The 19,236-nt window shown below is 35.4% G+C and overlaps 1 protein-coding gene across 15 annotated transcripts in view; it reads right to left on the bottom strand.

Moving 5' to 3' along the window:
- Positions 1–19,236, bottom strand: part of SOX6 (SRY-box transcription factor 6) — a 720,388-nt gene that overhangs the window by 692,155 nt on the left and 8,997 nt on the right. The gene's annotated exons all lie outside the window — the stretch shown is intronic.

Below are 19,236 nucleotides of genomic sequence, written 5' to 3'. Positions count from 1 at the left end.
CAATGACTCAACAACAAAAACAGCAACCTTCATATATTATGGGTAGGAATGTAAATAGATACCACCACTATGGAAAATGGTATGCAGGTTCCTCAAAAAAATAAAAATAGAACTACCATATGATCCAGCAATTCCACTCCAGAGTGTCTATCCAAAGGAAATGAACACTAATTCGAAGAGCTATATGCACCCCTATGTTCATCACAGCATTATTTACAACCACCAAGACATGGAAATAATCTAAGTGTCCATCAATAAATAAATGAATAAAGAAGAAGTGGATTTATATATGAAATATTACTTAGTCATAAAAAAGAATAGAATCTTGTCATTTGTAGCAACCCAGATGGATCTAGAGGGTATTATGCTAAGCAAAATAAGTCAGAGAGAAATACAAATACTATACAATCTCACTTATATGTAGAATCCAAAAACCAGAACAAACTAAACAAAATAGATTCATAAATAAAGAGAACAAAGTGCTGGTTGTCAGAGGGGAGGGGATGGAGGATTGAATGAAATAAGTGAAGAGATATAAGTACAAACTCTAGCCATACAATAAGTAAGTCATGAGAATGTAATATGCAGCATAGGGAATGCAGTCAGCAATACGGTCATACCTTGGTATGTTAACAGATGGTTACTAGACCTATCATGGTGAACATTTTATAAAGAATATAATGCCAAAGCATTATGCTGTGTACCTGAAACAAATATTACACGTCAACCATACTTCAACTTAAGAAAAAGAAAATTAATTCCCAAGTCTCAGTTTCCTCATCCATTAATTGGGAATAATAATACATACCTCATAGAGTTAGGTAAGGTAAGACTAATGTTAAGGTAAGACTTAAAGGAAATACCATTCTGTACACAGCATTGTTTAATACATAAAACAAAACTTTGAAACAAATTATCCAAACACTCTTTCATTCAATAATATCTACTGAGTGCTATTTAGGTTCCAGGCATTGTTCTAGTCACTAAAAATTAACCAGTGAACAAACAACAAAATTCCCATCCATGGGGAGATTACATTTGAGTGGAAAATAGGAAGCAACATCTCTACCACTGCTCCCCTAGTATGGACTTGATAATCATCTACATGAAATCTGCTGTATTGAACACACTTTCAACCCTGAGATTCCATGGTACAAATTATGAGCTTATAATTTGAGGTATAAGTACTAAAAGAATACACAGAAATGCATTCCCAGGTTCTAGGCTATCATGAAAGGTTGATAATAACTACCATACCACTGCCATCTCCTCTAGAAACATCACTTCATGTTATTGCTGCCTTCAAGCAACCCTTTTGATTTCACAGCTGCCCTCTCTGATACTGTATATCACCTATCCATTTAGATGCTGAACTCATAGACACCTCCACTGCCTCACAACTTCCCTTTTCTCCACTGGTGCTCTTTCCACCATGGAAAGAGCACAGAGTCATTAGTAGAAAGAGTTTAGCTTTCATCAGCAGATGAACTTGGGTTCAGATCCTAGTCTGCTGCCTCCACTAGGAATCTTCTGGGATCTGAAGGTCAAGCCTGCAATCTCTGGCCATGTTGGATTGAGACTGAGCTCCTCCCAGAGGATGCCTCTTCAGTCCACAGGATATTGGAGCCTGGGAACAGTATAGGGAATGTAGTCACCAGTACTGTCATACAGAGGGCAACAGAAAGTTACCAACTCCATATCCCAATCTCAGCCAGCTGCCTCCACCCATAATCTTCTATGGCCTAGAAATTAGGTCTATAATCACTGTCCAAGCCAGGCTGCACCTGGGCCCTGCCAGGGGTTGAGGGGAGCCTACAGGGTCAAACTTCCTGTATACCAGCTGCCACCTCTCTTTAAATTCACCACTGATTCTTCAGTTATTGCTACGGTCAAAAATCTAGTCCCAAGAAAATTCCTACCCAAACTCACTCTGTACCCAGAGTCTAGTCTCACTCTGGGTATAGTCTGTAGTACTAGTCTCTAAAAGTTATGAAACTCAAAAATTAAGATGTTGGACTTTCCTGATTGTCTAGTGGTTAAGAATCCACCTGGCAGTGCAGGGGACACAGGTTCAGTTCCTGATCTGGGAAGATTCTACATGCCACAGGGCAACTAAGCCCATGCTCCATAACTACTGAGCCCACACTCTAGAGCCCATGGTCTGCAATAAGAGAAGCCACCAAAATGAGAAGTCTGCACACCACAACAAAGAGTAGGCCCCACTTGTGGCAACTAGAGAAAGCCCTCATGCAGCAGAGAAGACCCACTCCAGCCAAAGTAAAATAAATAACTTAAATTAAAAAAAAAAAGATGTTAGCCTAACAGTAAAGAAATTTTAGTTCAGGTAGATTTGTTGATTTGCATTTGAAGAGGTTCTCTAAGTACATATTATTATAGAACTGTGAGGATTCTCTCTCAAAAGTACTATAGAGCCATTGTGTTGGGAAAATTGTAGAGTGATTTTACATTACATTCTAGTTAATATTTTATCCCTTCAATAAAGTACTTGAACATAACATTCTACTTTTAGCCAGATTCTCTTTTAAAGACATTCACTTTAGTAGTAGCTAGTGTTTACATGGCACCTACCATGTGCCAAACCCTTTAAGCACTTTAATTACTAAATCCTGAAACAACCCGAAGAAGGTGCAGTCTTACAGATAAGGAAACTGAGGCCTAAAGAGATCAAAGTAACAGGTTCAAGGTAAAGTTAGAAAGGGGGAGAGTATGCTCTCAGCTACAGTGTCACAAGCTTGCTTTACCCTAACCTAATTCTCCAGCATTGTACAAGTAAGAGAAATAAAATCAGAGTCAGCAAAGAATTTCAACTCTTCAGAATGCTTGAAAAAGGAAGCTAATGACAAGTTTTAAAACATTAAGGTGGAAGAAGGGGCAGGAGAACAATAAAAATTGAAGGGAGGAGAATTTTTTAAACATTTGGAACAAGAGGATGTTCAAAGTATTTTCCATCTTATCTTGCCCTGAAAGTGAAAGTTGCTCAGTCATGTCCAACTCTTTGTGACCCCATGGACTATCCAGTCCATGGAATTCTCCAGGCTAGAATACTGGAGTGGGTAGCCGTTCCCTTCTCCAGGGGATCTTCTCAACCCAGGGATCGAGCCCAGGTCTCCTGCACTGCAGGTGGATTCTTTACCACCTGAGCCACAAGGGAGGCCCAAGAATACTGGAATAGGTAGCCTATCCCATCTCCAGCAGATCTTCCCAACCCAGGAATCGAACCAGCGTTTCCTGCACTGCAGGAGGATTCTTTATCAACTGAGCTCTCTAAGCCAAAAGCCAATCACCAGCGACCTTCAAAGACCTTGCTTATGAAACACGGTGCTCTCCCTTATCAGAAACAGAACCTTAAAAACAAAAGGATGCAAAAATTAATGAGTTATCAAGTGGAAATGAACCATCTTCCTAGTCCAATGGAAAGAGAATGTGACAATTTCTCTATGGGAATGTGAAGCTGATGGATATACAGACAGTCCTCAACTTGCACTACACCATGTTAACTGAAATGAGTGCATTTTAGAGCCAGGTCCTCACTTTGCAAGGTTCTGCAGTAACTGAGTTCAAACCAAGACATCCAAACTATGTAAAGCTGAGATCAGAACTATGAAAAGGGAGGATGTGGTTCTGATACAGAAGTATTCCAGTTCACATTGAGCTTGCAAAGCAAGAATTGCCTTAGTAACTGAACCTACTCAAATTCAATGTCACATAACATGTTCAGCTTCTGATTATCCTGATTATCCAAGCTCTCAGTTATCTAGCATGTAGATTATCTGAGGGAAATCTCATGACTTGCTTGTCTGTTAGAAGCAGCTGCATTATACAACAAAATACCATAGGACTTCAAACCAGGACATCTGGATTTAGATTATGGTTCTGCCACTTAATGGCTATGTGACCTTGGGCAAGCCATTTTCCCTCCCCAGACCTTAATTTCAGCTCAGTTCAGTTGCTCAGTCGTGTCCGACTCTTTGTGACTCCATGGACTGCAGCACACCAGGCCTCCCTGTCCATCACCAACTCCCAGAGTCTACCCAAACCCATGTCCATTGAGTCGGTGATGCCATCCAACCATCTCATCCTCTGTTGTCCCCTTCTCCTCCTGCCCTCAATCTTTCCCAGCATCAGGGTCTTTTCAAATGAGTCAGCTCTCCGCATCAAGTGGCCAAAGTATTGGAGTTTCAGCTTCAACATCAGTTCTTCCAATGAACACCCAGGATTGATCTCATTTAGGATGGACTGGTTAGATCTCCTCACAGTCCAAGGGACTCTCAAGAGTCTTCTCCAACACCACAGTTCAAAAGCATCAATTCTTTGGTGCTCAGCTTTCTTTACAGTCCAACTCTCACATCCATACATGACCTTAATTTATTTGTCTGTAAAATGAGGATAATGGCACATACCTCCCAGAATTGTTTTGTGAATAAAATAGCAATCACTGATATTTATTGAGAGCTTACAATGTATCAGACACTCTTACAAATGTATTTTGTCTATTGAAACCTCTCAAAAACTATGATACTCAGGTTACTATCTCCATCTTATGAAAGCACCCAGAAATTTATGGGTATTGCCCAATACCCATGCATCTACCTCATTATTAAATATTGCCTCCATCCATTACAAAGAATAGGTATTGAAAAGAAAATCTGAAATCTGTTCATGTATTAGATGCTTCAAAAAATAGTTAAAGGAAGAGAATTAAATTCTTCCTGAAAGCAGGTGGAGTTCTTACTCCTAGAGATTCCTTTATCCTCCTCCTCTTGAGTGCTAGCTGCACTCTAAGATTCTGGAAGAAGTTCACTAGCAAACTTCAAAGACAGCCAACTCTGTTGGTGACAGAAACCATACTCAAAAAACCTGGCACTGTCCACTGCTGCCAGCCTGGCCAAACACATGCAATGAATTGATGGCTGTATCCCAATGCCCTGCCTATCTTATCCAGCCCAACCTCCTTCACAAACACAACCCTTCAGATGCTAATACTTTCTTCCTAAAGTTCTTATTGGGCTTCCCTGTTGGTTCAGCTGGTAAAGAATCTGCCTGCGATGCAGGAGACCTGAGTTCGATCCCCGGGTTGGGAAAATCCCCTGGAGAAGGGAAGTCTACCCACTCCAGTATTCTGGAAAGCAAGAGCACTGTCCAGCATCACACTGTGGAAATACACTCTATCAAAGTTGGAAGAGTAAAGAGAAGATAGAAATATTTTACAGTTTTTGCTCATTAATCAAACCAGCATAAATTCATTTCTCAGATTCTTGGCCATTTGTCAGTTTAGAAGACAGAGTGGGCATGTTGTTTTGAGGCTGATACACAGAACAAGGAACTTCTGCGAAAATCTATATATAGGCAGCACAGAGCCCTATCCCAGAAGGGTAGAAACAGGATGTCAGAACCGAAACTTCTTTATAGATCATGAAACTTCCTATTCTAACAGTAAAGAAACTAATTCCTAGAAAGAAATGATTTAGCCAAAGTCACCAAAAGTTTATTGGCAGAGCTGAAACTCCCAAACTGGTTCCTTGATACTACACCAAACTGTCCAACAAGCATATAAAGTTAGAGACAAGAGGGAAAGGGAAAAGAGAAAGCTGAAGGCAACATTAATCCCTCATTGCTGCCTTACTCACTTTTCCCAACTTTTGCTCTGATTGTATCTAAATCCAAGGAAAGCTGAAAGTAGAAGCAACAAAGAACCCAGGCATTCAGGGAAGCAGATGCTGCACTTGGTCCCCTCCTCTGCAACGTGATATACACGCTGAATTATGGAGCCTTGCTGACCCATTCATGCCAACAAATCACTCAAATTGTCTTGCTTTGGAATAAAAGGTGGCTTAAGTGCTTCTTTCATATCAGAGCCCTAAAAAAATGAACCCCCATACTGATAAATATGTAGCCCCTCTCCCTGTCTCTGGTTTTCAGTGACTGGCTACATTCCTCAGAGGGATCCTGTCCCAGGAAGGTGTTCCCTGGAAACTATATTTTTCCTCCTTGACTTATCACACACTCACCCTTCTTTCTCAGTTGCTTTTTTATTTCAGTGGTCTCCAAAGTAAGATTACACATCCCTGGAATACACTATAGAAATATACAGTTGTTTATTTATTCATTTAAGAAGTGAGAAAAACTAATTTTCACCTAAATTTAAATACAGATTGTCAAACATTAATATGTCATATCCTGTACCAAAGGAAAAAGAGGAGTCTGATTATTGATGATACTATCTAGCTTTTAACTAAATTAACCCTAAACAAATGTTCAAGTGGCTTTAAAAGACCCTTTCAAAGAAACCACAGTTTGAGGTTAATACCGTGACCAAGCTAACACTTGTACCATAGTAGTAGCCTTTTAGTGGCCGTATCACAGGGTGAAACAATGATGATCCAAGATCTGATAAGCAACATGCCAGGATTTTTTAACTTATCAAAAAGATAATTTAAGTATAGATTTACACCTAGTATCATCAACAGTGGACCTTACCCTATTGTACTTTGAGACATTAAATAGTAATATGAAGCCATTAAAATCAGTAAGACATTTAAAAACAAAGCATACAGACAGAAATTTTTGTACTTACTTTAATTTTTCCAATAATGTTTAAAATCATACAATACTCAATCCCATATTTTATAACATTTCACCAAACTTAATGTTAAATGCTTAGAAACCTCTTCTGAAATTCCTTAGTTACAAAAGACAAAAAGTCACACCCTATTAGAAAAGTTCTTATTCTTCCTGCTGCTATAAAAATAGCTAAAAATAATATACAGAAAACAGTATGGCAACATTTATTAATAAGTACATTTCTGGGCTAAAAAATCGGATCTGCCACAGTGTACATCTCTGGGTAACCAATTAATTAGAATGCAATCTAAATGATGTCTTCATGGGTTGGACAGTGAATAGTACCACAAACAATGTTGAAAGTTGTATAGAAAACATGTCACTTTCAAAAAGAAACTAATGTCATGTAGAATGCTTGGTTTTCAGATAACAAATGTACATATTTTTGAACATGCTTCCATTCATGATCTTCAACAGGCAAAGTGCTACATTTGAATGAGTGGCCAAAATATGTACCAAAAAAGATATAGCTTCAACACTGTTACTCTTTTAAATAAAGAGTAACCTTTAAATAAAGGTAGTTTTTAGGGAAAAGTGACTAAGTGTAACTACTGGTGAAGAGATTGCCCTGATAGGATGAAAGGGAAAAAATTAAGGATAAGATTACAGATATAACACAATGAAGTAACTGTATTATTCATAGGCAAGTAATTTAGGCAAAATGTTAAAACCAAGCGCTACATGATGATGCAATTACTTTATAAAAATAGACCCACAAAACACAGTAAAATCTTTACGTGCTCCGAAATGAGACGACGAGTGACCATGAGAATTTTTGGCACTACCCACAGTTTTCTACTGCTTATCTCATGACTAAGTTTCCAAACTTAAGCATAAGCAACCAAAAAACGAGAGTACCAAATGTGCTAACCTTTCAGTGATGACAAGTAGCTGTGAGTGTGTTATCAAATAGCTAGTCTAGACTAGATAGATAGATGGACAGACAGATGCATACACCCATACTCTGTTGCTGTTTAGTCATTCAGTCTTGTCAGACTCTGCTATCCCATGGTCTGTAGCCCACCAGGCTTCTCTAGCCAGGAGATTTCCCAGGCAAGAATACTGGAATGGATTGCCATTTCTTTCTCCAAGGGATCTTGGCGACCCAGGGATCAAACCCACATCCCCTGTATTAGCAGGCAGGTTCTCTACTGCTGAGCCACCAGGGAAGCCCACGTACACATATACCATCATACAAACATAACTGTGTCTTCAAGGTAGAGGTGATATTTCATCAAATGACAAAGTAAATGATTTTAAAAACAGACATATTATATTGAAAATGTATTTTAAAAACATATGTTTGGAAATGATTTCATCATAGTGTGATTTTGTTACCAAAAGTTTTTTGTCTATCACCTACAAAAACTCTCATCTGTTTTCAATTTTAAAATTGGCAACAGCATATTCTAACCTGTTTAATGATGTTACAAAAAGTTCCAATGTGTTTTTTAACCCATTTATTAGAAATATGGTAAAAAAACAAATGATTGTCATGAGAGAAAAGAGAGATTTTACTAGCCAACAATTTAACAAACTTTTTGCATACTTTGTGTAAAGGATTAATACGTTAGTATCACATTAAGTGCAAACAAAAATGTACTTCTTCAATTTGGATATATTTTTCTTTCTGAGGTATCAGTTTTAGCTGTGGCAGCATTAAAACCATGTAGCAAAGAAACTTGAACTTAGAACCAAACTAGTCAATCACTTTATCACCAAGCATTAAACTAAGACTTTAAAAAATAACAAATCATATTATATTATATTATAGAACTAGGAGGACCACAGTCTTAAAATATTATTTATTCTATCAATACATCTTTCATTTTAATATCTATTGTAAATGTTTTACAGCATATACTAGCACAATAGTACATGTGTATAAGTTTAAATAAATATGGACATGTATTAGGGCACATGCTCATAAATACTTCACTGGTGATATGCTCTATCCAAAAAGTTTGAAGATCACTATTCAGATCAGAAGTTCTTCCAAATAAGCTGTAAAATTTTCATCTTGTCAAGAGGAATTCAACCAGCCTTACTTTTACCAACAGTACTGTCCAGTGGCCCTAAGGCTGTCCCAGCCACTTAAGATATGTATTTCCTTCTCTCCTTATATATCTTAAATTATGATCTTTTCACCTCAGCTACTGAAACTGCTACATTCACCCCCAATCAAGCAGAGAGGACACCAACTATGCTATGTGATAACATTCAAACAAACTTTTTATCAATAGTCAAAGTTACTTGCTTTTAAGATGCAGCAGCAATATACTTAAATAGAAGCTTCCTTTGAAACAATTTAGGATGACCAAATAATTTAATGCCCCTCCTACTAAATATAATAAAATTATATTTGTTTTTAAATTACCTCAGATACAAATTTGTGAAATAACCAAAAGTAAAAACTATATAATCACAGCCTCATAAAAGTAAAAGGACATTGATACAAATGTCCTATTTTACTGAGATTTTAATAGAAGTCAGTGTAGGCATAGATCAAAAAGGAAAATGAAAAATCCAAAGATGTGAAAGGGGTGCTAACAAAATTTAAAAGAAAAAAAATCAGCATACAATATGAAGGGGTATATATTTTCACATATAATTTACTTGCACAGCTCTTGATAACATTAATGAGTTTTCTGTGTGGACATAATTGAAGAAATTAGACACAAAATTTCACAACTAAGACATGACTAATTATGATGAGTACTTTGGAAAAGGTCCCAAAGAGTCATAATTAAAAGCTGAGGTATTTTTCATTCTTTCCCTGCCATGCCATACATAAGAATTAAGAGTTGCCAAGTTCACTAGTCCCACCCCAATGTAGGTTGCTATATACATTTTCCTTGGAGAAAATAAGCCTGTTACAAATTACTACGTAATTTAAAACACATTAGCATTTGGGGTACATAACCCTACCTTAGCATACCTGTAAATCACACAAATCTATACAAAGAGTATAAATAGAGGTATTCTCTGAACTGTTGTCTGTAAAAGTTTAAAGGGTCTAACCTCAAAAAAGCTGAAAATGTCTTCTAATAATGTCTTAAAGTATTATATTAAAATAAAAATTAAATATAGGATGCAATTTTAGTTGGTTCCAAGATTAAAATTCTTTTTTAAACCTCAATATACCTATTTTCAGTATGTATCTTTATAGTGGGAGAGAACTACACTTAAGAAATTTTAAAATAAACTATATCCAATCTCCTGAAATAAACCATAATAGAAAACAATATTTTAAAACAGAATGTATATATTTGTATAACTGAGTCACTTTGCTGTACAGCAGAAATTGGCACATTATAAATCAACTATACTTCAATAAAAACAAAAAAGGAACCAAACTCAAAGCCACTACTAGCATCATTTTATATTTTACTTGTAAATTCAAAATTCAGAAGTTGATTAAATGGAAACAAATGTAAAAAAAAAGAATTTTTAAAATAGGCCAATTTTCCTCCAGTGTGTATTTGGACCTTCAGATTCAAGAATAAAAAATGTGCCTGAGACTCAATTAACTAATACGCTACGTTCCAAGTTCGTTAAACTTTGTTCAGTTGCTGTATTATTTCAGTTTTTATTTTTTTGCTTGAATTTTTGTTTCTTATTAAAGAACTCAACTGAAAGTCCTAAAGGAAAATATTCTTTTAAGCATCATAACTAATTTAATATGACTAAATTGTTTTATAAAATTTTCACATTGTTTTTCCTCTTCTTTACTCAGCTTCAGAGCCTTTCTTTTTAATGAAGAGATTTCATCATATTTTTCATGCTGTTATCAACACTTCAAGTCTACAGCACACCAAAGCAATAGGAAGGAAAACAACAGGTTAAGGCCATTGTAAAGAGGGCCATAACTTCTCCAGCCTATGTGGCCATAAGGCCCTTTTCAGAAAGTGATTATGTTACAAGGTCATATAAACTGCAAAATCTCAATAGGTGTACCTAATTTGGAGAAACAAGCTACTAAATTCCAGAAAACTTCCAAACCAAAAACAGCAAAGAAGGCTTGTAGCTCAGAGAAAAGGCATTCAGAAAATTATTAGAAAACGTGAGACCCCAGATTACAAAACTATAAAGGGTACATTTAGCATCCCTATTTGAAAGTTATCAAGAGTAGAGAGTGGTTGCTCTGCTACTACTATTTCTGGTACTGATACTGGTTCACCATCATCACTGTATAATAATAATTTGTATTTTTTCCCAAAACTTTGAATCACTCTGAGGATTCATTTATTTTTACATTCAGTTCAGTTCAGTTCAGTTCAGTCACTCAGTCATGTTCGACTCTTTGCGACCCCATGAATCGCAGCACGCCAGGCCTCCCTGTCCATCACCATCTCCCGCAGTTCACTCAGACTAACATCCATCGAGTCGGTGATGCCATCCAGCCGTCTCATCATCTTTCAATAAAAAAAAATTTATGGAATATGCCAACCTGATAGTTGGAAAACTCAGAAATAACCAGATCTAAAAATTTCCAGGTATTTCCCTTTCTCTAAGATAATGGCCAATTAAAAAAAAAAATTACAGTGTAAGATACAAGATTTTATTAAGTTATGGTCCAGATCATCAGCTTAAATATTAATAAGCCATTTATTTTAATTTTAATACTTAGTCAACATATTCAAAGGAATCAATAATTTGAAAAACTTCTCTGTACCTTAAAATATACTCACAATATCCCTGACCACAAAACTAAGCTAAGAAAGAGAAGTTAAGAGGTTAAATCAGCACAGGTTAAGCTGCTGGCTTATGGCCACTTCACATTTATGATAGACAAGGCCTTTCTAGAATCACAAAGACACAAACATGAAACATTTTGGTATCAAATGCCTTACAAAATAGTCAATAATACCATCAAATGTTTCATTCATGTCCAATGCTCTTCAGGATGCTACTTCAAATAGGTTATTCCTAATTAACCTTTATGACACAGCTCAAAGGCCAACTCCTACTAGAAGCTTTCCTTGACATAGGTACTTCTGCTCTTATACATATCTCCATTATAGCAACTAGTACACTGCATAGAATTACATATATTCATAACTCTTCACTAGGATCAATCGTGCATTTTCATCTTTGAAATCATGTAATCAAGTGGTTCTCATCTTTTCACCATCAAGTATCCTTTTATTAATCCTCCTTCATAAAACCCATATTTTGACTTAGCCATTGAAAGCCTCAGGAAGGTTAAAAGACCAAAAATACACAGAGGGTGATTGAAACAGTGTCATCTTTCAAACTTGCCATATTTATTCTATTATAATCAAATTATTCCCTAATTTTTTAAAGACATATAGAATGTCTAATATATATGACATTATAACGTCTAGACATATATAATGTCTAACATATACAATCTCTATAAAGACATGTAAACTGACATTTAATGCTTCTGATCAACATGGTATTGTTCAGCTACATTCAGTATATGGAAATGCAGTACTGGTTTGGCTCTGGAAGTAAGTATGAAGATAAAATAAATGAGCACTGACATTATATAAAAGAGATTGGGGGAAAAAAGAAGGTCAAAAATGCCAACCCTAATTTATGACACACAAGCTTTGTTTATAGTGAATAATATCCTGAAGCAAAGCTCAATTGAAACATTTATTCCTATCAAGTAGGAAGTTAGACAGTATGATTGGTAAGGTTATCTACCCTGTATACCTTTTACTGAATGAGGCAATGAATATGAAAGCACTTTGAAAACTGAGTTCTATAAAACATATGAGAATTAAGGGCCCTTTTCATGCCATGGTTCTACTACTGATTACTTATAACTATTGTCGATTTATCCTAACACACTTGTCTAGAACGGTTCTAGGCACTTCTATACACATTATCTTCCATCTTGATCTTCCCAACAACCATATCTGATAACTTCTATCACAATCCCCAGTTTAAATATCAGGGGGACTTCCCTGGTGGTCTAGTGATTAAGAATATGCTTTCCATTGCCAGGGATACAGGTTCCATCCTTGGTTGGGGAACAAAGATTGCACAAGCCTTGGGGCAACTAAGCCTGCATGTGAAACCAGAGAGCCTGAGCTCCCCAACAAAAGATGCCAAGTGCTGCAACTAAGACCCAACACAGCCAAGGGGAAAAACAAAACAAGAAAAAAAATTTTCCAATTAGGAAATGGAGACCAACAGACGTTGCATATCTTTTCTAAGGTCACACAACTAGTTTAGGAAATAAGACTTCAAAGAAAAGATTCAAGAAATAAAATTTCAGGTTTAATTTTGATATTTTCACATGTAGGTCTGGCATTCAAATGAATGTGTTCCCATTTTTTCTTAAAATCAAAGCAAAAGAAAGTTGATTAAGATGTATATTTTTGAGATACAGAACTTCCAAATGTTAATCACTGAAACACATAACCAAAGATTATAAAATCTCCTTCTTTGTTGGCTTTGCCAAAAAATAATAAGAGAGTTTCTTAACTGATTAGAATGGAGAAATATACCCTTGGAGTAGAGAGAATGGTGACCTCTCAAAATCTCTTCTAGCCCTTAGAATTGGAATATTCTCAAATTTGAGAGCCAGACATCCAAATTCTACATTTAGTCACTACTCTACCCAAAATCTGCAAGACTACTAATGAATAATTCTCTCTAGGAAAGAAAGAAAGGAGCATGCATTACTGTGAATATTTCATATAAAAGGAAAAGCAATCGATAATATAGCTTGCCAAAGATTACACAAAAAGTACACATAAAGCTTAAATTGGAAGCCAGATCTGTATAATTCTAAGTACAATACCACTTCAACAGTAATCGATAACATGTATTAGCTATTGAGCTTAGTGCTTTACATTTATTTACCTCATTTAATCCTCACAATAACCTTATGATGTAGGTATTATTATTACTCTCATTTTAGAGATGAAGAAACATAAGGTGAGAGATTATACCATGCATATACTCAGGGTAGATGGGGTAGCTGAGTTCTCCTATATAGAAAGTTCAATGACCATGGATCTAGCTGGAGACTATTCCTGAGAAAATAATAACATCCCTGCCCTTTCTTTCCCAAGAAAGAAAAACAAACTATTCTCTCCCTATTTAGGAGCATTCTTCTCCCCTTCTACCAATGACCTGCTTAGCACCATGACAACTGTGCCTAAATTTCTCACCTATCAAATATCAACAATCTTCAACAGAAGAGAAAGTTCTTAAAAAGTAAAAACTTGTGACTTCAAAAATGCCCTTCAGGTTTCCCTGGTGGTCTAGTGGTTAAGAATCTGCCTTGTAATGCAGGGGACACTGGTTCAATCCCTGGTCCAGGAAAATCCCACATGCTGCGAGGTAGCTAAAGCAGTGCACCACAGCTACCGAGCCCGTACTCTAGAGTCCTCAGGCCACAACTACTGAACCCACGTGCCACAACTACTAAAGTCCATGTCCCTATAGCCTGTGCCCCACAACAAGAGAAGGCACCACAACCAGAAGCCCACACACAGCAGCCAGGGAGCAGCACTCCCGCCACAACTAGAAAACAAGCCTGTGCACAGCAACAAAGACCTGACACAGTCAAAACCAAAGAAGTGCTTTTTGTTTAAGTTGCAGAACAGAAAATAACATATTTTTTAAATGCCCTTCAGGATATGCAGAACTTAGTAAGTGCTCAATCATGTTGCCCAATGATCTGTTTGTAAAGTAAAAAAGGAACTATTTGCAACCATGCCTCAGAATGAGTCCCATTTGAAATCTATGCTTGTCATTAAAAAATAATCTGTGTAGGGGAGTTTACGGGAGAAGGGATACACGCATATGTATGGCCGAGTCCCTTTGCTGTTCACCTGAAACTCTCAAAACATTGTTAACTGGTTATATACCCAAATACAAAATAGAAAGTTTAAAAAAAAATAATCTGTGCATATGTTAATCCCAATCTCCCAATTTATACACTACTAATATATAATATAGATAACAAATAAGAACCTACTGTATAGCACAGGGAACCCTATTCAGTACTCTGAAAAGACTACATGGGAATAGAGTCTAAAAAAGAGTGGATATATGTATATGTATAATGGATTTACTTTGCTGCACAATAGAAACTAACACAACCTTGTAAATAACTATACATCAATAAAAATTAATTTTAAAAAATCTGTTGCATTTTTGCTTTTCCACATATTGTGCTTGCGTAGTCATGGAAAGTAAAGCATCTTTAACTTTCTTTGTCAAATTTTAAAGGACTACTTTTCAAAGAAGCAAAGAAATTGTGCTCAGTGAAGTCAAAAATCACAAAGAGCACTAACGTCCATTTTTGCATTTGAATGGATATATTAAAGATAGACAATTCAATTTGTCTCTTTGAGTAGAAACAACAAATTATTGAACAAAGAAAGGATAATAGATCATTTAAAGATTTATCTTGTGAGATTTTCAGAGAAGAAAGAGATCAAGGGAGAACCTGAAATGAGAGAATACAGAATGTTTGCAGACACTAATACACACATCATATAAAGGATTTTAAATTTACCTTATGTTTATTATGCTTATTTATACATGTCATCATTGAAAAGCATCAAATAAATATATTTAAGTAATTTTGATCCAAAATACTTTAAACATAAAAACTCTTAAAGGATTTCACAATATCATATTAGGCTTCTTCAATACACAGTGCTTCAATTCAGAAAAATCTTTTAATAGCTTTATAGACTAGAAGAGCTTAGTAAGTAAAATATACTAGTGAATTCCTTGCCACATGCATAGAAAGAGAGCAAATACAGCAATAGAAAATCTAGAAAATTACAGAGCAGAAAATTCAGGTTAATTACCAAAGATGCAAATTTTCTAAAATATACACAACATGGGACTACCAATTGTTATACTTTTTTCCCCACTATCTTATCCCCAAATAACTACAGGTTACAATGCTAACCTAGTTCTTTATAATTAAATCCAAATGTCTCCCTATAAATGCAGAGATAACTCTTTAGATAAAGAAAGGTTTCTATAGTTTCAAATAATCATTTTTCACTTGCAGTAGAATGAAAGAGAATGCCGTTATGTATTTGCACGCCTTTAAAAGGTAAAGAAGAACATTTCTGAATTCTTTTAATATTCTGAAAAGGACTTTTCCAATATTATGCACTGTACAATATAGTGGGGATTACTAAACATATTGGCATTACAAAACAGAAATAACTGGGCAGTTGATTTTGTGTAGTTTACTAGTTTACAATAGATAACAGCATCTACAATTAACCTCAGGAAATAATTCACATCTTTACTAAAGATGAAAGTTTTTTTGAGTGAATAGTAAAACATGAGTGATATATAAGGGGTCTTAGAGGAGCAAGAAGAGATTCTGAATATAAACAAGCCATCATTCTGGTAAAAGGAAATACAAACAACTAGAATAAAAATAGTTGATGCACAAAAGCCATAATGAGGGGGTAGCTCAAAAAATAACTTCTACTCTGAATGGTTTGGATGAAATACAAATTATCCACAGAAAAGTGTGGACTGGCATAAATGTTTGTACAAAATTATAAGTGTATTTCAAGAAGTATGCAAGAGGCAACCGCCTGCATGATGCACAAGGTCCCGGCAATGCTCTGCTTAAGTGCTAGTGCACAGAGTCCAAACCACTGCATTTTAATTACCATGCAGCCTCAGATATATTGCCTTTGATATGGAAATGTTCTTGTTCTCTCATCTTCACATATGGTCTCATGCACAGAAATCTTTATCTGATTCATAAAAAATAAACTAGAATCCAATCTCAACACCTGACCTCAGTGCTTAGAAGTTTTTTACTAAGCATGGTGTCACTATAAAAAGAATGGCTAATATTAGTGTAAAGTTGGATATTTTGAGCAACGATATGAAGGATTTGCAGTTAAGAACTGAATCGATACTGTTTCTCTGAGGTTTTAGGGTTTTGAGGTCCCTTTTTTTGAGACTACCACAGATTTGAGGAAAAACAGACCAGCAGCCTTTTCCAGAGGAGAGAATACATAGTAAACGTACATGATATTTCATCTTACAATCTCCACCTACACTCTCAATTGATATCTTTATCCAAATTATGACAGTGGATATTTAAATCTGAAAAGCTCTATTAAGAACCATAACACAAATTTAAAATTATTTCCAGTTTGACTAAAAGTCTAAACAAAACGATTAGCTGAAAAACTTTTACCCTCTTCCACAGAACAAGAAAAATGAAAACACACTTCGTATAAATGTATAATGAGTATATAATGAGAGAATGATTAAAGTTTCTGATATGACTTATCAAAACAATTAGTTTTCAGATCACAGTTGAAGAACTTCAAGCGAAAATGATATGCTATACATTTAAAATGTGCTAACAGTTAATAAAAGCTGCTTTTCATAGACTACACTGGAGTACCAGCTTGTTTTTGTTTTTGTTTTACTTGAGTATGTTGATAGTCAGGGGACAGTCAGTAGAAAATGTGAGGACGGGATAAAGACACAAAATGTTCAATACATTATTTTCATTGTTGGGAAAAAAATAATAGGGGAGAGTTATATTTCTTAAACAAGAAGCAATCCAAATGCAAAGAGAGTCCATTTTCTGCTCTAAAAAGCAAAACTATTTTTTCATTCTTTTAGCAAGTTTTTATAATAAAATCTGTTCTCATTACATCTCATATACCTTGATAATTCTGAAATAACCTAGATTAACTTTTTTAAAAAACAGTAATATGACCCATCTAACCTCATGACAGCAGATAATACATCCCATCTGCAAATCATCTTGCTGAATGTTATCTGTGTTTTATCATTTCTAGTACCTGTCTGTGCCTGATATGGTACTCTCAGGCACATTAGCTTGATGGAATGTTTCACTTGACTTCAAAAACATCAATTGATATATATGCACCCCTAAACTATATTTAAACAAATAGCTCTTAGAACAACCAAAATTTTAATTGTACTCTACTATACTTATACAGAATGCTGTTTGTAAATAGTGAAAAGGTATATATCAATTATCTCACTAATAAGAGAATACTTTCAAACTTACAGATTTATAACCTAACAATATGGAAAAGTATAGATAATATTAAAAGTAAGGGTTAAAGCCAATGTACATTAAACTTTGTAAAAATAAAATTCATTTACTCCAGTATCTAGTATACTAATTCAAAGAGGATTTTTTAAATGTCACTAGTTTCTTCAATATAAGGTAGATATGTGTAAAAATTTCATCAGTGAGCAATAAACTAATAATTCCTAAAAGAAGTCAAATAGAAACAGCATAAAATCTCAATAATGCACCAAAACTTATCATTTATGTATTTAAAGCAATATATTGTTAAAGCCTTATAAGAGAAAGATTTGCTAAATAAGTTAACATTTTAAATATGTGCTTTTCCCTTACTAAGAAAAAATATCTTTCTACTGCTAATGAAAAAATGTCCAGCAGACAATATGAATGTCATTTCTTCTAGATATTCAGTTACTGAATCCATTACAGAATCAACTTAAGATATAGATATTGATAGTGCTTTATTAATTTTTTTGCATCTACCTTTCTTTGTAGTATAATGTTGGGCACTGTGCTTACACAGTATACTCTTACAGGAGCTTGTATCATGCTCCGTAATAATAAATTTGCAATTTATTTTGCATTTTCAAGAATACATATATACCAAGAGAAAGTTCCTTCTTATTACTTCCAAAATAAAAATTAAGAACAACAATAAATACAATAAACAATATTTAGTTTTGCCACTATAAAAAGAATATGGTAGGAGAACCGAGGAAAAAGGAGGTGGCAGTGATACAAGAAAAGCAACAGGGCCAGAGGAATTAATGACCTAGCACTTGTCTAGATCCTGGTCACTTACTGCCCTTGGTCATAAGCTAGATCTAATATGTGTAGTGCACACTTACTTGCTTTCAGAGTCTAAAGGATTTTGTGTTTTTTTGGTTAGTGTTTGTTGTTCTTGTTTTAGAATGGGACACTCTCTCTTGATTTAAGAGGTTTTCAAAAATGCAGGAGAAAGAAATTTACATGCCATTTGGCCTACTGCCCATGCACTTACATATGTGTATTCAGGAAGATACACTCAAATATACATGGATAATATATTTATGGTCTGGTACAGTAAAAAAAAAATCAGTCATAACTTTTTCCCTGCTGTAATAAAATAAAGTATTTCATTGATTCAATCAAAAGCAAATGCAACTAAATAACCCACGTCCCCACCATCTAGAAGAAAAGCGCACCCTTGCTGCCATAGACAAGCTAACTCTATCCCACTGAATTAGTGGAAGGTTTAAGATGTTTGCTTGTTTGTTTTCAAGTAAAGAGAATCTTCTAGTAGGTATCAGGAATATCTGAGTGGCTTAGAAACAAGGGAAGAAGGGAGAGTGATGAAAGTGTCTAATGCTGAGTGTTGAATTCCATGGTTATTGCACAGGGTGATAGGGGTAAGCTCATGTTCATGACTGCAGACATCTGGTCTCTTCCAGAGAGTGCAGACTAAAGTTGACCTGAAGCTGGGGTCTAGAAACCTAGGCAGGAAGCTCAAGCACCAATCTGGGTACAAACAGAACAGGGCACTGCTCCTAAAAACCCCA

Source organism: Bos indicus, chromosome 15 (assembly GCF_029378745.1).
Source record: "Bos indicus isolate NIAB-ARS_2022 breed Sahiwal x Tharparkar chromosome 15, NIAB-ARS_B.indTharparkar_mat_pri_1.0, whole genome shotgun sequence".
In the NCBI taxonomy this organism is placed as follows: Eukaryota; Metazoa; Chordata; class Mammalia; order Artiodactyla; family Bovidae; genus Bos; species Bos indicus.
This window is presented reverse-complemented; position numbering and strand designations above follow the sequence as displayed.